The sequence below is a fragment of the Ptychodera flava genome, chromosome 14 (assembly GCF_041260155.1).
Source record: "Ptychodera flava strain L36383 chromosome 14, AS_Pfla_20210202, whole genome shotgun sequence".
In the NCBI taxonomy this organism is placed as follows: Eukaryota; Metazoa; Hemichordata; class Enteropneusta; family Ptychoderidae; genus Ptychodera; species Ptychodera flava.
The window spans coordinates 8551698-8568349 of record NC_091941.1 but is presented as its reverse complement, the minus strand read 5'-3'; the positions used below and the strand labels follow the sequence as shown (position 1 = coordinate 8568349).

At 35.9% G+C, this 16652-nt stretch overlaps 1 protein-coding gene and 1 non-coding gene across 2 annotated transcripts in view; one reads left to right on the top strand and one right to left on the bottom strand.

Annotated features, from left to right (window-relative positions):
* Positions 1 to 158: 158 nt before the first annotated feature.
* LOC139150743 (U2 spliceosomal RNA) lies at positions 159 to 349 on the bottom strand. The gene has a single exon (XR_011556280.1). It is a non-coding gene; the product is annotated as a U2 spliceosomal RNA (small nuclear RNA).
* Positions 350 to 2271: 1922 nt separating this feature from the next.
* The window catches only part of LOC139149212 (uncharacterized protein KIAA2012 homolog), a 53427-nt gene continuing 39046 nt past the window's right edge, over positions 2272 to 16652 (top strand). The window contains exons 1-7 of the mRNA XM_070720788.1: positions 2272 to 2672; positions 4152 to 4445; positions 8788 to 8950; positions 9875 to 10057; positions 10779 to 11068; positions 14684 to 14795; positions 15013 to 15210. The gene's annotated coding sequence lies outside the window, so the exon portion shown is untranslated. The remainder of the gene's footprint in view (positions 2673 to 4151; positions 4446 to 8787; positions 8951 to 9874; positions 10058 to 10778; positions 11069 to 14683; positions 14796 to 15012; positions 15211 to 16652) is intronic.

Genomic DNA, 16652 nt, shown 5'->3' with positions numbered 1-16652 from the left:
TTTTAGAAATAAAGTAGTCTTTAGCTTTCATAAACAAAAAAAAATTTAACAGACACATTGAAATATGATAAATAATAGTATTATTGCTCCATGAAGCCTGCCCACCACCACTTGTGAAAGGGTAGGAGGAGAGGGTTTATTCTGCCTTTTGATTGATAAAGTAGTGGACCGTTCCCGGAGGTACTGCAATACCGGGTCGATCCGTGGCCAGGACGGAGCAAGCCCCTATTCCATGGCCCAATTCCAAAAATCAGTTTAATATCGAGCTGCTCGGTGAGCAGCGTATCAGATATTAAGCTGATAAGAACAGATACTACACATGATCTTAGCCAAAAGGCCGAGAAGCGATACTTATATAACGGCGAAGTGAGGACCCTATCAAATGGAGCCCAACTTTATCTACGATTTCTCATGGGGACGCCATCACTTCTGTCACGTTGTTCTATTATCCACCAGTTGTTATATACAGTATCATGGTAAGTAATATTGCACCTATTAATCAGATTGGGAAGGCTATGGTGTTCTTTTATCCCCCTGGGATATGAAAAATTATTTGAACTCTGCAAGCTGCTGGACAAGGTACTCTGGTTAACTAAATTTGAATATTGCCATATTCATATGCTAATTTTCAACTTTGCGCGGACTCATCGCTTGCGGGCGCCCTCTATATATCAAAGGTTTCCATTTCCACCCTGAACTTCCAGAGAAATCAGACTCTGAAGTTTTCTTTTGTTTGTTCAATGTTTTTGTTTACACACACAGATTAAATAATTATATTGATGAAACATTAAGAATGTTGTTCTTTGAAATAACAATAAAATATAAACAAAACATAAAATGTAAAATAGAAATAGCCAGAACAGCACCAACACTCTGCCCGGACTAATACCAAATATAAGGGAGTTGCATACTTGTTGGCGCAGCGTGTTGGATCAGAAAACTAAAAAGATTATTTCGATTAACTTAAATCTAAACTTACATCATTGAAATCAATATATGTTCAAAATACTTTCCTAGCGGACTTAATAGACACTAGATAAAGAAAGACTGAGATCGTGTTCATAGTGACCCTGCTACAGGCTTATAATATTTTGTACATTTTCAAAAATAACATGTGAATTCACTATCTTTGTTGTGTTCCTTGATGTGGGTCAGAGAGGCCCAAAATGACTGACTGAGCAACCGTCTCCATTCTTTGAGCCATATTATGAGAAACATGCAAAGTTTTCGTTTAACCTTGTCATATTTCAATGAATTTTTCCATGCTATAATAACAAGATAATTGAAGGGCAAGCTGAGACAACTACCAATCTGGTTGGGTTCCAACTGTAGGAGGGGTAGTGAGACATCAACGAGTGAGTCAGATTTACAAATAATGGGAAAATCATTTACCATAATCTTTTTTTGTTATATCCCTTGTAAAAACAAAACCATACCTTTTGTTTGATGAAACACCTGCAACTAGTCTCCTTCCTTTGCTTTAAAAAATTATACACAGCTTTGGACACAATGGTCGGAACATTTAACAACAATGCCATCTGCTCTTTTAACCAAACCTTTTTTCCAAATCATTCAAGTTAGGAATCCAGAAAAACTGTGTTTATGAAATTTACAATTATTGTCCGACGTGACCTCTACATTTGCATGCATGAGAGACAATATGCAAGATTTCACTGAGGAATCTTTGAATGGATTGTGGGATATGTCTTGTACAGTATGGCATTGGTATGGTAAAAACACGTAAAATTAACATTATTCACTAATTTTCAGAATCCAGAAAATTGATAATCACACCCACGGTCACTTAATGGAGTGACGATGTCACACCAAACTTTCTGATTAGAAAGGCTTTGTGATCGTCAATGAAATTTGTACATTAAACAAAGCATTGAATTTTACACATGTAAGAGTAATTGTGGTAAGGCAAGTAGTACTTTATTTGTATGTCAACGTCTTCAGGGAGAGGAAAGAGAAAATACAGATAAATTCAATATAGGCCTATAGAACAAATAATCATTATCAGACGTTATTCCAATCAGCATCTCGTAAACGACGTTTCTTCCGGTTTATTTCCTCCTTTTCTATTTACTGAAGCAGTTTTTTTCGAACTGTGTGAAAATATTTTATCAAGCCTCACTGAAGGAAGAGGAAACACCTGCTACAAGACATCGCGATCGTCATCACGACAAGTATTCTGATACCTGATAGGGAGCCTGAGGCTGTCAATTTTATATGTAAATTACATTGTACCATGTGATCACGCCCCTCCACGGCAACACCAAACAATATGGCGGCAAAGTGACGTTGTCAAAGTCCGTTGACATGCAAACAAATTTGGATCCTTCCCTATATCTTGTTGGATTGCCAAGATTTAGAGCTTCTGACGGTGGATCACTTGTTTGAAAAGGGATACCAGTAAGAAGGCGCCGCACTGCCCGCGATAGATCGCTGCCGTGCAACAGTTTGCCGTGAAGTGCAGAGGGACGGTAGACGTCCGGTGAACGCGGACACCACTATGAAGTCAGCGCCAGCAAACTGATGTCCTCTTCTGTCCACTAGACCTCGCTGTCAAGTTTTCCAACATGGCGGGTTTGTCGTTACTCAGTCGGGGTGTTGGAAATGAAACTGACAGAAAGGGGCACAAGAAACTGGACGTTTCTCTTGAACCGGAGGTAATGATGAAAACTTGAATCCCTAGATATGGTCCAACTTTAAAGCTTTAGATTATTTACAACGTATCGATTATTTGAATTCACATTGATTCGACTTTGAAATAGGAATACATATCTTTCGCTTCGCTATACAGTATACATACATAACTGTCAAAGTAACTGTTGCGACATTTTTTAACTGTAGGAAAAGTTAATTGCTGCATAGCTATCGAAGACATACTGCTTTCACCGGTATAACACATAATAGAGAGTAGATTTACACGGTTATCGAGACACACCTGGTACAGACATATTTCTTAGAGTCTTGGAACCTGTGTTTGAAAAGAGATAACTTATTACAATGTCGCAGTTTACATTGTGGACAAAATACAATCTGGCCCAAAGTGTACACATTAAATAATACGGCAACTTTGACGTAATGATGTGACAGGCGAGAATGTCCATTTCAATGGACATTCCATGGTATCAGAGATAGTATGGATTGTCTTCATTGAAATTTCATAATCCCCAGTAAATGCATATATGGTATACCATTTTTATCTGTCACAGAAGCCAGTGTAAATACATATGGTTCATTGTCCCATTCCAAGTAAATAATGTACTTGTACATGTACTTACCATGTGTGATTCAGCAGGAAGTCAATTTAGTAATGAGAATTGCCAAGTTCTTGTAACTCATGAACAGATATGACCAACATATAATATAGCATATCATATGAATGATGTTATTTTAACCGCATATGTGGGGGAACTGTCCTTCAAGTTAAAGTGATTGACAGTAATGCAAGAGTCACATTTGCATGTACATGCCGCTTTTATAAATGTTTGAAGTTTTGAAAGAATCTACTGCAAAGATTGTTCATTTGATTAAAAAACACTTAAAAATTAGTTTAAATTACCAACAGCTGTCATGACTGATATATATGCATGGTATTTGTACTTTTAATACTTAAAAGTTTGGAACTCTGCGTCAACTCCCAGTGAATATTACTATGTATCTATACTGAGAAGTATAGGCCAGACCAAAAAAGATGTTTCATCTGCCAGACAGTGCATGTACACTGAAATTACATAGATTGTGTGACATATGAAACTGGCCTGCATGCATAACCTGGCAATTCAACCCCTTTCATCAAATTCCATCGTGGACAAGGTGTTCTAAGCATTACAATAATGTACTCAATGTAGCTTCGACAGTCGCTGATCGTGGAGTTAATCACGTCTTTTATCACATGTTACACACATTTAGAAAATCTTAACCCCATTACTATCCTTCAAATCCTATTGTTGACATTGCTATTGTTGGCTATTACAAAGGGAATTTTTCTCATGGGACTTCACACAAGGATAAATGAAACAGCTGAAAAAGTTAGTGTTTGAAAGTGTCAATGTTTAATTGGATTTTTTTTTTGTAACTTGGATAATGATTGCCCTTCATATCTTCAGACGAAATGATTTTAATCTTTTTTTGTCTTGCAGGATTATTACAATATCCAATCAAGAAAATTATATTTGCCTCCCATTGAACAAAAAGTAGCCTGGGAAGAAGATGAAAAATATGACGACTCACCCCGAGAACTGCCATTACATAAAACGTTTCTCACAAGGAAAGGTGCCATGCTGCTGTTCTCAGAAGACATGGCAATCAAGACATCGCATTACAAGAGGAGTTCGTACGGCAGGAAGAAGTCCCTTGAAGCGGAGGATTTTGACGGTTTTGAAATGAAGACAATAGAAGATCTACGCAATGCTGTGCTTAATTATGGAATCAGTGTAAGTATATATTGTGAATATTGATGAAGCTCAACTTAGTCTGAGACCTTTGTGAACTTTGACCCAACTGATGGACACATAAGATACAGAGTAAATATAACCATCATATGCAACCACAGAAACGCTCCATTTCATAACCGACATCTGTAAAGTGTACAAATGAAAGGCAGAAATGACATCATTATCAACTTTCCATCATGTGTTAAATCCCATATACATCTGTCATAGACACTGTTCAAGTTTCAAGCAATTGATTAACATTTAGACCCAATCGTTGCTGGGATTGTCATGGATCGCTATATACTTTGCAAGGATTAGCTTACCATCAGAGAAGTCTAGACTAAATTAAATTTTATAAAAACATTTCATTAGAAATTTTATGCAAAGTCACCTACACTGTTCCCAAATGATTGTCTTACCATGTGATTTCTTATGAGTTTTTCACAAGTCCTTGGATACCTTTTCCTGCCTGATTCTTTTGCAATTATCTTAAGGCTGTTGATAAACATACCAGATTTTAATGAAATAGAAGTTTAGCCCTCGCAATGAACATCACAACAAGGATGATTTGAGCGTTGCTGTTTACCACACCATTGTATACCTGCCCCATCAGGCCAGATTTCTGTCTGAAACCAAAATGCTGGAAACAAGATACAAGTAGTAGGAATGCTTGCAATAATCTCAAAGATGTGTTGGCTGAAAGACACATTTTTTAATTTGTCCATAACTTACTATGTACAATTAGTTCATTATCTGAGTCACAATTTTGCCGCCTTGTGGAATATGTCAGTGTTTGTTTACAGAAAATAGATAGAACAGGCTATGTAATAGTGACAATATCCCTAACTACCTCATGCATGATAGAAGACAAGTAGTTTGTAGGTCATTTCACTAACATGTGTTTTTTCCATTCCAATTCAGCAAGATCAAAATGCCAGAGTTATTTTTCTACCAAAAGGGGTGAGTTGCATGTGGCTAGAGAGTGTGTGTGCAAACCCCAAAACGCTTGAAGCAATGCATGCCACTTCCTACCAGCTAAAGCCTGCAACACCTTGTCACTCAAATCCTTATAAACTGCCCATGTATTTGATACAGAGTGATAAATGAACTTCAAAAAATACTTTATTCTAACAAAATATCAATACCTGTGGAGTACAAGAATCATTTCATCACCCATTACATTCACATGTAACACAATTATTCACTTCATCCATTTTACATTGTTTGAAATTCCAAATAGGTAAGTATTAAAAGTCTGTTAGAATACATAAGAGTGAGAGAAATATTGCTTGTATGTCAACAGAAATTTAAAATGTAAAGAATACAAAAAATTTAAATTTCAAAAATGCCTTGACAAAACTTGGTAATATATTTATTTATTTAATTAATTAATTTATTTATATTTTATTTATTCATTTATTTATTTAACTCACAAAGGTAATTTAAAATTGTGTAATACTTTTTGAGTTTCCCTGTTAACATGTTTGATGTTCACAAATCAAAGTTAAAAACAACAAAGCATGCCATGAAAGTAAGATAAATACAGATATGGTTTGAAGACTCCTTAATGATTAATCATGATAATGGCTGGTAGATTTTTCATAACACTTCAATTCAATATCGAAGACATCAAAACAATGTCATAAGCATTTCTCTGATGATTTCCTAAGAAATCTTTGGAGTCCTGGCTTTTGTACAGATTGATAAAGTAGTGTTTTTTATATAGTTTCCAAGACGATCTGGTTTACGCTAAACTGCAAGAGCTTTCATTTCCATGCTAGGATACAACAATTTTGTGCCACACTGTCTAATTTTGTGTGTCATCTAATTGCTTAATTAGTATGATTTTACAACATGTTAATTGTGACTCAATGAAAGTATTTTTCTTTAAAAAAATAACTACAGACGCTCTTGTCAATAAATTCTAAGGATATACCAGTAGTCGTTGCAGTGCCTATGAAGTGTCTCTGATATTCTTTTTCATGAAAGGAAGATAACAATAATGAAGTGAATGGGTATATGATGTGTCTATCTTTTTTCAAAGAATGGTTTTCATCGTATTAGGAGCAATTGCCGAAGCATGACATTCTATTCAATAATTCCATAGCAACAGCGAAACATTTATAAATATGCCTTTTATCATAGACCCAATTTTAATTTGTTTGGGAAACGTAAAAGTAAACACATTAATGGAAATTAGATTATATGTTCAGTCTTTGGCTTGCTTTCTTACCAAGACCCACCCCGAGCTATCATGTGACATCATTACAGCAGATAATTGAGTGCCAATTGGAAACAAGTCCAATTCAGTCAAATTAATCGTGTTTCACAGTGACCCATGAATACCTTGTTCTTTCATGCAGTGCTGTGTCCAGATGCCTTATAATTGAGTCTATGACTGGACTAACTTCTTGTACAGATATTAATTCTGTGAATTCTCAACTATCAAATGTGACCTGAGTAATGCGTCATATCATGATCAATTGACATTAGTGAACAAAATATTCGATAAAAAATGATCCTAATGAATAAGTACATGTTCAAAGTGGAGTACCACTTAGTGGAATATTACGCTGATATCAGTAAATTTGTCTTTTCAGATGTCCAAAATGCAAACAGACTTCATAATGCATCTTTTTAATATGCCATATATGCATACACTGGCAGATATGTACAAGACAACAAATAGCCCTGGTAATATATTTCACTGGGATCAACTTGCATTGTGTCATTTCAACTTCCATAGTGTCATTTCATTTCTGGAGGCTGGTTTCCTACTTCCATAATAATAACTTAATAACTCAGATGAAATTGTCATATTTTCATCCTGAATCATGATGGAAAATATTTGTGCTCAAAGTATGACATTGTTAATGCAGACATTTGTGGCATTTTTAGTAACTCAATCAATAGAATGTGTTTATTTTGGAATGATACTGGGACCATGGACATATTTTATTCACTACCAGAGGTTTCACAAACATAGAAAGACAAGAATTCCATACAACGGCATGTCGCCATTTTTCATCAGTCACTCTTACTGAATGGGAATCATGCTTGCCATGAAAAAAGCAGAAATGTTTGGTACTGACAGAGCCATGAGAATTTTACCGTCAGTATTGCCTTTACTGCAGTTATAGAATTGAAACTGACAACAGTCTTGTAGTTTTGGCAATTAAACAGGTATTATTCATTATTTTAGGACTATCAATATGTCTTCTTGACCTAACAACCTTTAACATGCTGATTGACCATGAAGATGTTGAAAATGCATGTGTATCATTTGTAATGCATGTAGAGATTTCTGATTATCAATTCTACTTTTGTAGAAAATGACTCTGTATTTATCTTTGCTTTCCGCTTGAGCTCAAGCAATCCAATGTTGATTTGAAACTCCTAAACCTGTAATATTTTCTTTCATCTCTGATTTCATTTCCAATCTGCTAGTATTTTCCAAAATGAAATTTGATAAAAACCATTTTGCAGAAGAAATAAATATTACATATCACAGCTAACAGTTCTATGTGAAAGTAGTACGATCAGAATTGCCATTTGTTGACAGATAATTTATTAACCTGTATACTCTTTTGACAGTTTTCAATGTACAGTGGCTCATATCTGTCATTTGATATGCTACTCTGTCAGTAACTGAAGTGATATGCCTCTCTTACGTGTACATCCATACACAACAGTACAAATAATAGCCCAGCTCACCTGTTTCAACAGCACTCCTTGGCAAAGGTGGAGTAAATCTACACTGCAAGAATGTTTTGATGACCTTTCACCTTTGCACCCAGCCTCTAAGTTCACCATGTGATATTTTTTGGGCCTGCTTTATTCTGATGTACAAATGACCACCAATGAATGCTCAATAAATCTCAATTTCAGTGCACCTAGTGACTATTGAACACTCCACCATGCCACCAATACAATATTTTAGTCCTCAGATAATTTCACAGTTTAGGAAACACATGACACTGATAATTGCAATTTTTATATGAAGAATTGTGAATTAATTTACATCATACATATGTATATATTTAGACGAAGTCTACTCTAAAAAATGTCAATACTCCGTCAGTATATTTAGCATGAAGGCTTTGAAGTTTTGGATTTGGCAAATTTTGAATGTATACATCATCTTGTTGAGTCGCTTACAAAGAATTCTGAGATCTGATGTGTTGCTTCTGAAATGAAAGTGTGTCATGTCATTGTTATATGAACAATGTGGAAATAAAACTATACTTCCACTGTGAACTTGTGAAATTTTTCTTGAGGAGGATGGCTACTATGTTTGCTTGTAAGATCTAAGCATTGACAGATATTTCTTCTCTTTTTGTAGGACGGAGATGAAGGGAATGCTGAAAAGTTGTATTTCAATTTTCTGCGTCGCCACAAACTGCCAGACTTCAGAAATGTGCGTCCAGGTTTTTCTGCAAAGAGATACATGGCAAACTGGTCAAGAAGCTGGGATGACACAATTCTTAATACTCTCAGGACAAAAGGTATGGCTAGAGAAAATACTATGGGATGTAATGATTGAACACATAACCATGCAATGTAAAGAGTTTTATCAAGAAGATTTTTGTTGACACTTGGAATATTCACCTTGATGCATCAAAGTGGAAAATGTTTATGTCTTTGCATGATACATTTGATGGTGATTGGAAAATTTGACAGGTTTTGTCTTTCATCACAAAGTTTTGTTTGTTGACCTTGCTAATATATATCAAAGCAGGCCAAAAATCAATAATTATCAAGGCAGATAAAAAAAATGTATAAATATTAAAGTGAAGGACATTTTTTCATGGGATGTGAGGAAACCAAATACGACCCAGACTTCAGAAACATTTACAGAGCAGGGGAATGAAGTTACTGCATTTTATATGGTGACTCTGTAAATATGTCAAAGACCATGGTACACTTTGATTACATTGCTAAGTTTAAAATAATCATTGTACCAAGAACAATCGACTCCATAGGTTACACAACTAAATGAAAGTATTTACAACACGACGGGTTTTAGTGATCTCAATATTTTTGTTACTATAGCTTTGGTGTACGGGTGATCTCCCTCTCTGCATGGAATGAAAGTGTACAGTACATGCCAAGATTTTGCAGAGTGCTCTGTACTTATTGTCTATTGGCTAAGAAGTGGATGGCCAGAACAGACTGCAAAATTGACAATTTCTGATATTTAAAGATTAATTTGGCGGCAGATTTTTTCATTGGCCTAACGACATTTCAACACAACACACAAGAGACAGAACTTATGTGTGTGATTTTGCAATCAACACCTTGAACTCGATCCAAGCAAATTATATACTTGGCTTTTAAGTTAGCTCTTCTTGCAGACGTTTTCACTGGTGTCATTGTAAGATGTTTTATGCTGATGAGAAGATTATAATATGCCTTTCTTCGTTCAACAGGTCACATTTGGGATAAGAATCTATTCCAACAGAATACCCTGTTACCACACCTGTACAGACGGATAAATGATGACTTGTCCGAGATTCCAACTCCGTACAGAATCAACAGGAGTATGCTCATGTCTCCTGGGAGTCTAGAAAGTTATGAGTTTTACAAGATAAGACCAGAGAGTGGCTTATCAGGTGAGATGGTCGACAGCTTTTCCCATTTGGGAAACTAACTGTCAAATGTTCAGACAGTGAAAAAATGAAATTTTTTTCACCCGGTATTAGATGAGAGGTGTTGGGTTGATGGGAACATTGGTGACATGCTATTGTTTTGAACAGTAAACCGGAATAGCCACTTGCTACCATTCTTTGTCACAATGTACATTTTTAAATAAAACACTTTCAAAGGGCAGTGGAGATACTATCTGATGGAATGATAACTTAATACAAACCAGTTAGGTTGTCTTCTTGTGTTGTGAGGTGTAATCAAATATTCCCATCCTGATTACTTCCATAATATATGCTATACGCAGTCTATAATTCTTTCTTCTCTCTGATCAGACCCTCCAAAGCAGGGACCTACAGATTGAGTCTCTTCCAGACCCTTTTGTCCACCTATCAACCTATGCAGCTTAATGATTGGCAATAAATTAACATCATTGTAAACATGTACATGTATATGCCAGTGATAATTTAAAACTCTGCAGTACATGAAAATGATACTAGTTATTTGCTTCAATAATATTGAAGCATTTTTGATGATACTCAAGTAAAGTTCTAGTATGCCAATAACAAAAACATTAAATGGAAAATTGAGACCTTAAGAAAAGCGTGAATAATTCTAAAAATCTTTGTTTATAAATAAAATTTTTATATTTCTTTCGTCCTAATCCTTTCTTGTCACAATATTTTTCAGACCACCCATCGGAAGGCGGCACAGGGTCAGGAGGGAGAGAAAGTCGAGGATCAATGCAAGGCTCCATCGCAGCCATTGCACGCGATGAAGACGATAAAGCTCGTGCTGTCTCGTATGCCGAATTAGAAAAAGAACAACAGCATAAGGTTTTACAGAGGTTACTTATACAAAGTGCTTTGCACCATCAACAGCAAATATTGGAAGAATCCATGGCCAAGATTAACAACAAGACTCCCAGAGCTTCAACACCACCAAGTATCAAAGATATTGATATGGAGAAAGCTATTGATGTAAGTAATAAAAACCTATGAAAGTCATCCATACAGGTGGTTTCAGAAAGCCTGGTGGATAAAACAGAAAACTGTGCAAGGAGAGTTTCAAAGGTCCCTTGTGCTAATAAATCCAGCAGGAAACAAAGTCAACACAAACTGCCGACATAAAAATTATTTCAAAGGAGATGTAAATATCTCTTTTATGTTCATAATCATGTTAAGCACAGCTTCCTTAAAAGTTATTTAATTAAAATATGCAAAGTAGATGTATTTCATTTCAATACATGTGCAGCATCTTCGTCTGCAAAACTTGCTTTTTTCATTTATCAGTTATCTATCAAGCCGTATCGTCATTCTGTTAGTTCATTTTACCTTCTTCCAACTAGCAGCCTTCTTCATCAACAACGGATGTGTTAGAACATGATACACAGGTATTATGATATTAAAATACAGTCACTGCAGATTATTAGTAACGCACTTTTGAATTCTTGATAAATTTATCATTCACTACATGCATGATAATGTCCAGAAGCATGCCTTTTTGACGATGTCTTTTCAGTGTGTTTTAAATCAGTGTTTTGATAAAGAATGTACTGTGTAAGTTTTTAGATTTATAGACCGTGATCACAGTGTCTGTGAATCATACCTTACAACCACAAATACTAAAAAGTGAAATGACAACAAGTTTTAGATAGTCGGATATGTAACAATGATGCAGAATAAAGACATGGGACAAACAATAATTAATTGCTGCCTCACTGAAATTTGATGATTTCATCCTTTCTCATTCCTCCCAAGCCTGTATTTGCAAATATTCTGTTTTAGATGAATCAGTAAAAATTGTCCTGATTTGAAAATTCTTCCTCCCTATGAATAGAAAATATGTCTTTAGAGAAAACAGATATCTACCATCAATGAGAACTATAGACATAACTTACAATGATGTATACACAAAGATGCACATTGCTTCTTTACACTCATCGTCTGAGTGCCCAACCTTACAACCCATCCCCCATGTTCAGCATGTTTTGCAGTATTATCTGATTGAAAGTAGATGGGTGTATTGTCCATGGTTTGATGAAGTTGAGTCTTTTCAAGTGAACACAATCTTCAAGTAGTTGTGATACATGCATATAGTTTACAGAAAATGATATTTTAAAGTGTATATATTAATACTCGATTAATAATTCTTTTATCACCAAGTGACTAGTTAACCACCTGATAATAAATAGAATCTCTTACAAGAAAAGTGAAAGTATTACACGAATACATTACAATTCTCATTTTTATTTCTTTTGATGTATATTTCCCACCAATGGTAATGCTTGACACTGTAGGATTCAGGTTTTGGTACCATGCACCCTTCACAGGCCACTGTAAGTCAGACACACGTACAGCATTGTAGCTGCCTTGTCATGAACTCAAATCCAAATGTGGTCTTCACTTTGGCATGCATTGAGATGGGTGATCATGCACCTACAGTACCACTTCCACCATTTTAGTTTGCCACTACATCTGAACTCATCGGTACGGAACATTATTGCTGAATCTAAGCTGTGACCTTTCGTATTTTTTAGCATTTTGAGATCTCATTTACAATTAAGACATTAAAACAAGTAAAGTCATATTGGATGGAAATTTGCTGAGTTCCATGCTGATAATGCAGATGTAATAGCAGTTTTTCTATTGCATGCAACCCCATCTGTTTATCACTGAGTTGAAACTGTGGAATTGAGCCATACTTGGACTAACCATATATGGATGTCATTTCAATTTCACATTACTACCCTCAGTTGTGATTTGATCCATATACAGGGAATGAGAAGTGTGTGCCATTCGATAATGGGAAATGAGTCTGGTTTTTAAACACCTTGGTTTAATCCTCTCCTACAAGTATACTGATTCTCTCTCCAAGCATGGTTGTGGGCCTTATCTCTATGTATATGTTTCTGGGTGATGCTTTGATGCTGTTTGTAACATTCCAAAACTGTATCAAGACCTGCTCACAACCCTTTGAGAATTCTGTCATTCAAGACAAAATATCATTCTGATATTTTTGAGCCTGAAGATTTGGAAATACCGCATGGATTCCATCTGACATGAATTGTATCTTCAAGTGCCCTAGAACCTTTTCCTTCCATTACCTGCATGGTATAGTTTGTAGTTTGGGTTTTTGGCTACCTCAATATCAAGAAATAGCTGTCAAATATGTAAATTTGAAATTCCTACTCATTTCAAAACTAGTTTTCTTTCTACCCATTGCTGATTTGACTGAAATGATTTTTACTCTTTCAATCTATTGATTTGTCATAACACATGTAGCATTTGTCTCTGTGACTTCTCTACTTCCGCTATCCCATGATGCTTTAGGACTACACTTCTCTTACTGTGACACTGTCATTTATGAGGAAACAAGTGAACAATTAGAGGATGAAGTAAGTCACAGATTTCCAACACCAGAATTCATCCCATGTCATTGAACCCCTTACTTCTTTTGTCATAGTTTCAAGTGAATAAATCCCTGCATATTTCAATATTTCATTATTCATTCAGGGTGTTAAATACTTTAAAATTGATTGCCAGCTCTCTATGAATTATCTTCTCTTCAACACCTTTCGTGCCACCACAGCATCCCACTCACCACTTCTTCTATACATTTCTTTTTCTTAGAAGTTCACATTCTTCTTGCCCTGTTGAAGTACAAGTTAATACATGTGCACACACCATAGACGTTAGAAGGGGAAGACTTCCCCTCTAATGTCTATGCACATACATACCGCTATCCCAAATGGCGGCCCTTCTGTAGTTGGATTACAGTCACCCTTTGGGTAAAATTTGAAAGTTGCCAAACATTAGAGGTTGTTGATGCATTTCTTGAAAGATGGCTCAAATGTGTTTCCTATTTTGAATTCAATAATCTGCTTTTCATCATAATATTGCACTTTTGGTCGTGAAGAAACAAGTTAAGATACATGAGAAGTAGCACACAGAAGAAATTAAATATTTCATCAGAAGGTCTGTTGAGTGACTGTTCATACAGTGTGCAAGGGTAGGATCAAAGTGTCATATGGCTTATAACACCATATATGTCTTAGGGGATCAAGTTTGTCCAGCGGGTTTCATGATAAGAATACATGCTGCCATGAGTCTTATACCATTATGCAGTCAGTGGCGTTGAATTCCAGGGGATTTGTTAGTGTTATTACACGTTGTTGTACAACATATACAAACCAGTTTTGTCAAGGAATGTATATTCAAACACATGCTATATGACTTTATAACTTGGCATTTTTTTAACTTTGATCAATTTCGTTTCTGATATTTGTTCTGTCAGAGCATGAATGAAAGCATTGAGTGTGAAAGTTATTACATAGCTGTGGTTGAAAAATATAAAGATATGCATTTTGATTCACTGATCTCTACCATCTGTCAATTACCTTTTCCCTTGAACATAAGTTGCGAAACCCAGCCGCAGGATTTATCGTCAAAATCAAATCTGTGCCGACAGATAAGGGACTCAGTCAAAACACATACAGACCCATTGATAATCAGCACAGTAGGCAGAGCAACAAGTAGTCAACAAACTTTATTATTTCTCTCTGTGAATAACAAGTATCATTTTCCATCTTCCAGGTGATGGTTTCAGTCAACTCAACCAATTTGATTGATGTTGGTGAAGAAGCAGTCTATTCTGACAAAGATGTCAAGACAGAGTACACCAAAGCTGTCAAGAGAGAGAAAAAATGTAAGACTCTGTCTTATTTTAATAAAAAAAACATGTGTATCGCAAGAGTGGACAAATTTCATCACACAAACAAAAAAATGAAACTTTTTAAAACCATTGCATTTTCACTCTTGAAAAATCTTGTGATACTGGGAATCTCAACCACAATACCGTTTCAAGTTATTTTACATAGGGAAGTATTACAGTTTATTTGTTGTCTGTTTTCCCCACTCATCAGTTGGTGGAACTGCTATCCCAACATTGCCACCAATTCCAAGCACAAGACAGATGCAAAGAAATTTGAGCAAGGAAGGTGGTGGAGATGCGTCTGGTTTACCTCTCATCACAATGGAACCTCCCACCCCACAGCAGACTTTTATTCTTCAGACAGAGCGGCCCACTATTGCAGAGAGTGATATGAGTGAAGGATGGGCAAGTAAGTCCTGCTGCATTTCTTTGAGTTCTAGGAAAATTTGCCAGAGATATTCCATGCAGATGAAAAGCTAGCCAGTCAGTGTTTTATCACAGACTTTTTGACAAAAAAAGATGTAGCCTAAACTCAACATGACAGTTTAATATGATGTCAGTCAGACAGTGTTTCATCCAGGATGACATCTACAGGGGGATTTTCCCCCTTTACCAGAAAATTTAGAGGGATTTCACCAGTTCATGTGTTCTTCTTGAATCTCTAAGGTGTGACTGGCTCCATTTCATGGAGGGTTTCCCCCTCCCCTGCCGGCATGTCTAGATGAAAAAATCTGTGGATAGTCTGATTAATATACCCGGTAGTTGGACTTGATGTCCTTTCATGTGGAGGAGTGGAATGAAAAACTATACTTTGCTTTTGGACAGTGAAAGGAATCGTCTCTATTGCAAAGCAAAAAACTTTAAGATTTACTGCAAAGAATTGTGAAATATTGTTTCAAAGGAAATAAATTATGACCAAAGCTTTTAATCAAAAGTTTATTATCTCCTATTTCCATTTGAACACCATCAATAAGTTATTGGCATATGGGCATAAAGTACCACAATGAATTTAAATTTGTTTTCATATAAATACCTCCAAACCACAATTATTAATGCACACGGATGTAGAAAATAGCCGGCAGCCGGCAAAACAACCAGCTGTCAGCTAAAATTTGCCGGCTGTGAAAATTTAGTTTAGCAAGAAATCAGTACATTTAGCACAAATTTTATGTACACATACACTACTTGTAACCACCTGTACTTTCATTTTTGCCACTGTAACCAGAATTTTCTACATCCTTGATGCAACAAAAGCAAATTTCTAGTATGGTTATACCAATTTTGTTTAAAATTTATGTGACTCAAGTTGAATCTGTTTTGTCCCTCTGCTGCTTAGCCTGATCATTTCTCAGACAAAATTATCTGATAATTCGATGACCGTATGCAAATGTGGTAAGAAAATTATGACATTGCATGGACTCACAAATGAAAAATGGTGAAGTTCTCTAGTCACGGTCTGTTGTGAATGAACTGTGTCAAGAGGTGAAGGGTCATTGGTCTTTTGAATGGCAGTAGAGGGTGATGGGGTAATGAACCCTGGGAATTCATGGTGATCCTGACTTTGGTCATGGGACCATCAATTCATGCATGCTTAGTTTAAATCTCATCAGGGGTCATGATTTCTGCATGGTACCTTTGGAATAGTTGGAGAAATTGATAGGAAATGCTTCCTTCGTGTCTCTTGAATTGCAAATCTTGAATCACACATTTTGGAAGGCTCTGGTAAAGATATACATATCACTTTCATAATGGTACAAGTGTGACACACACAAAAATGGCATTGTTAGTATCTATTCTCAACAAAGATTCTACCAGGTACATGTTCATCTCATGAAATTGTTGCATGACAAT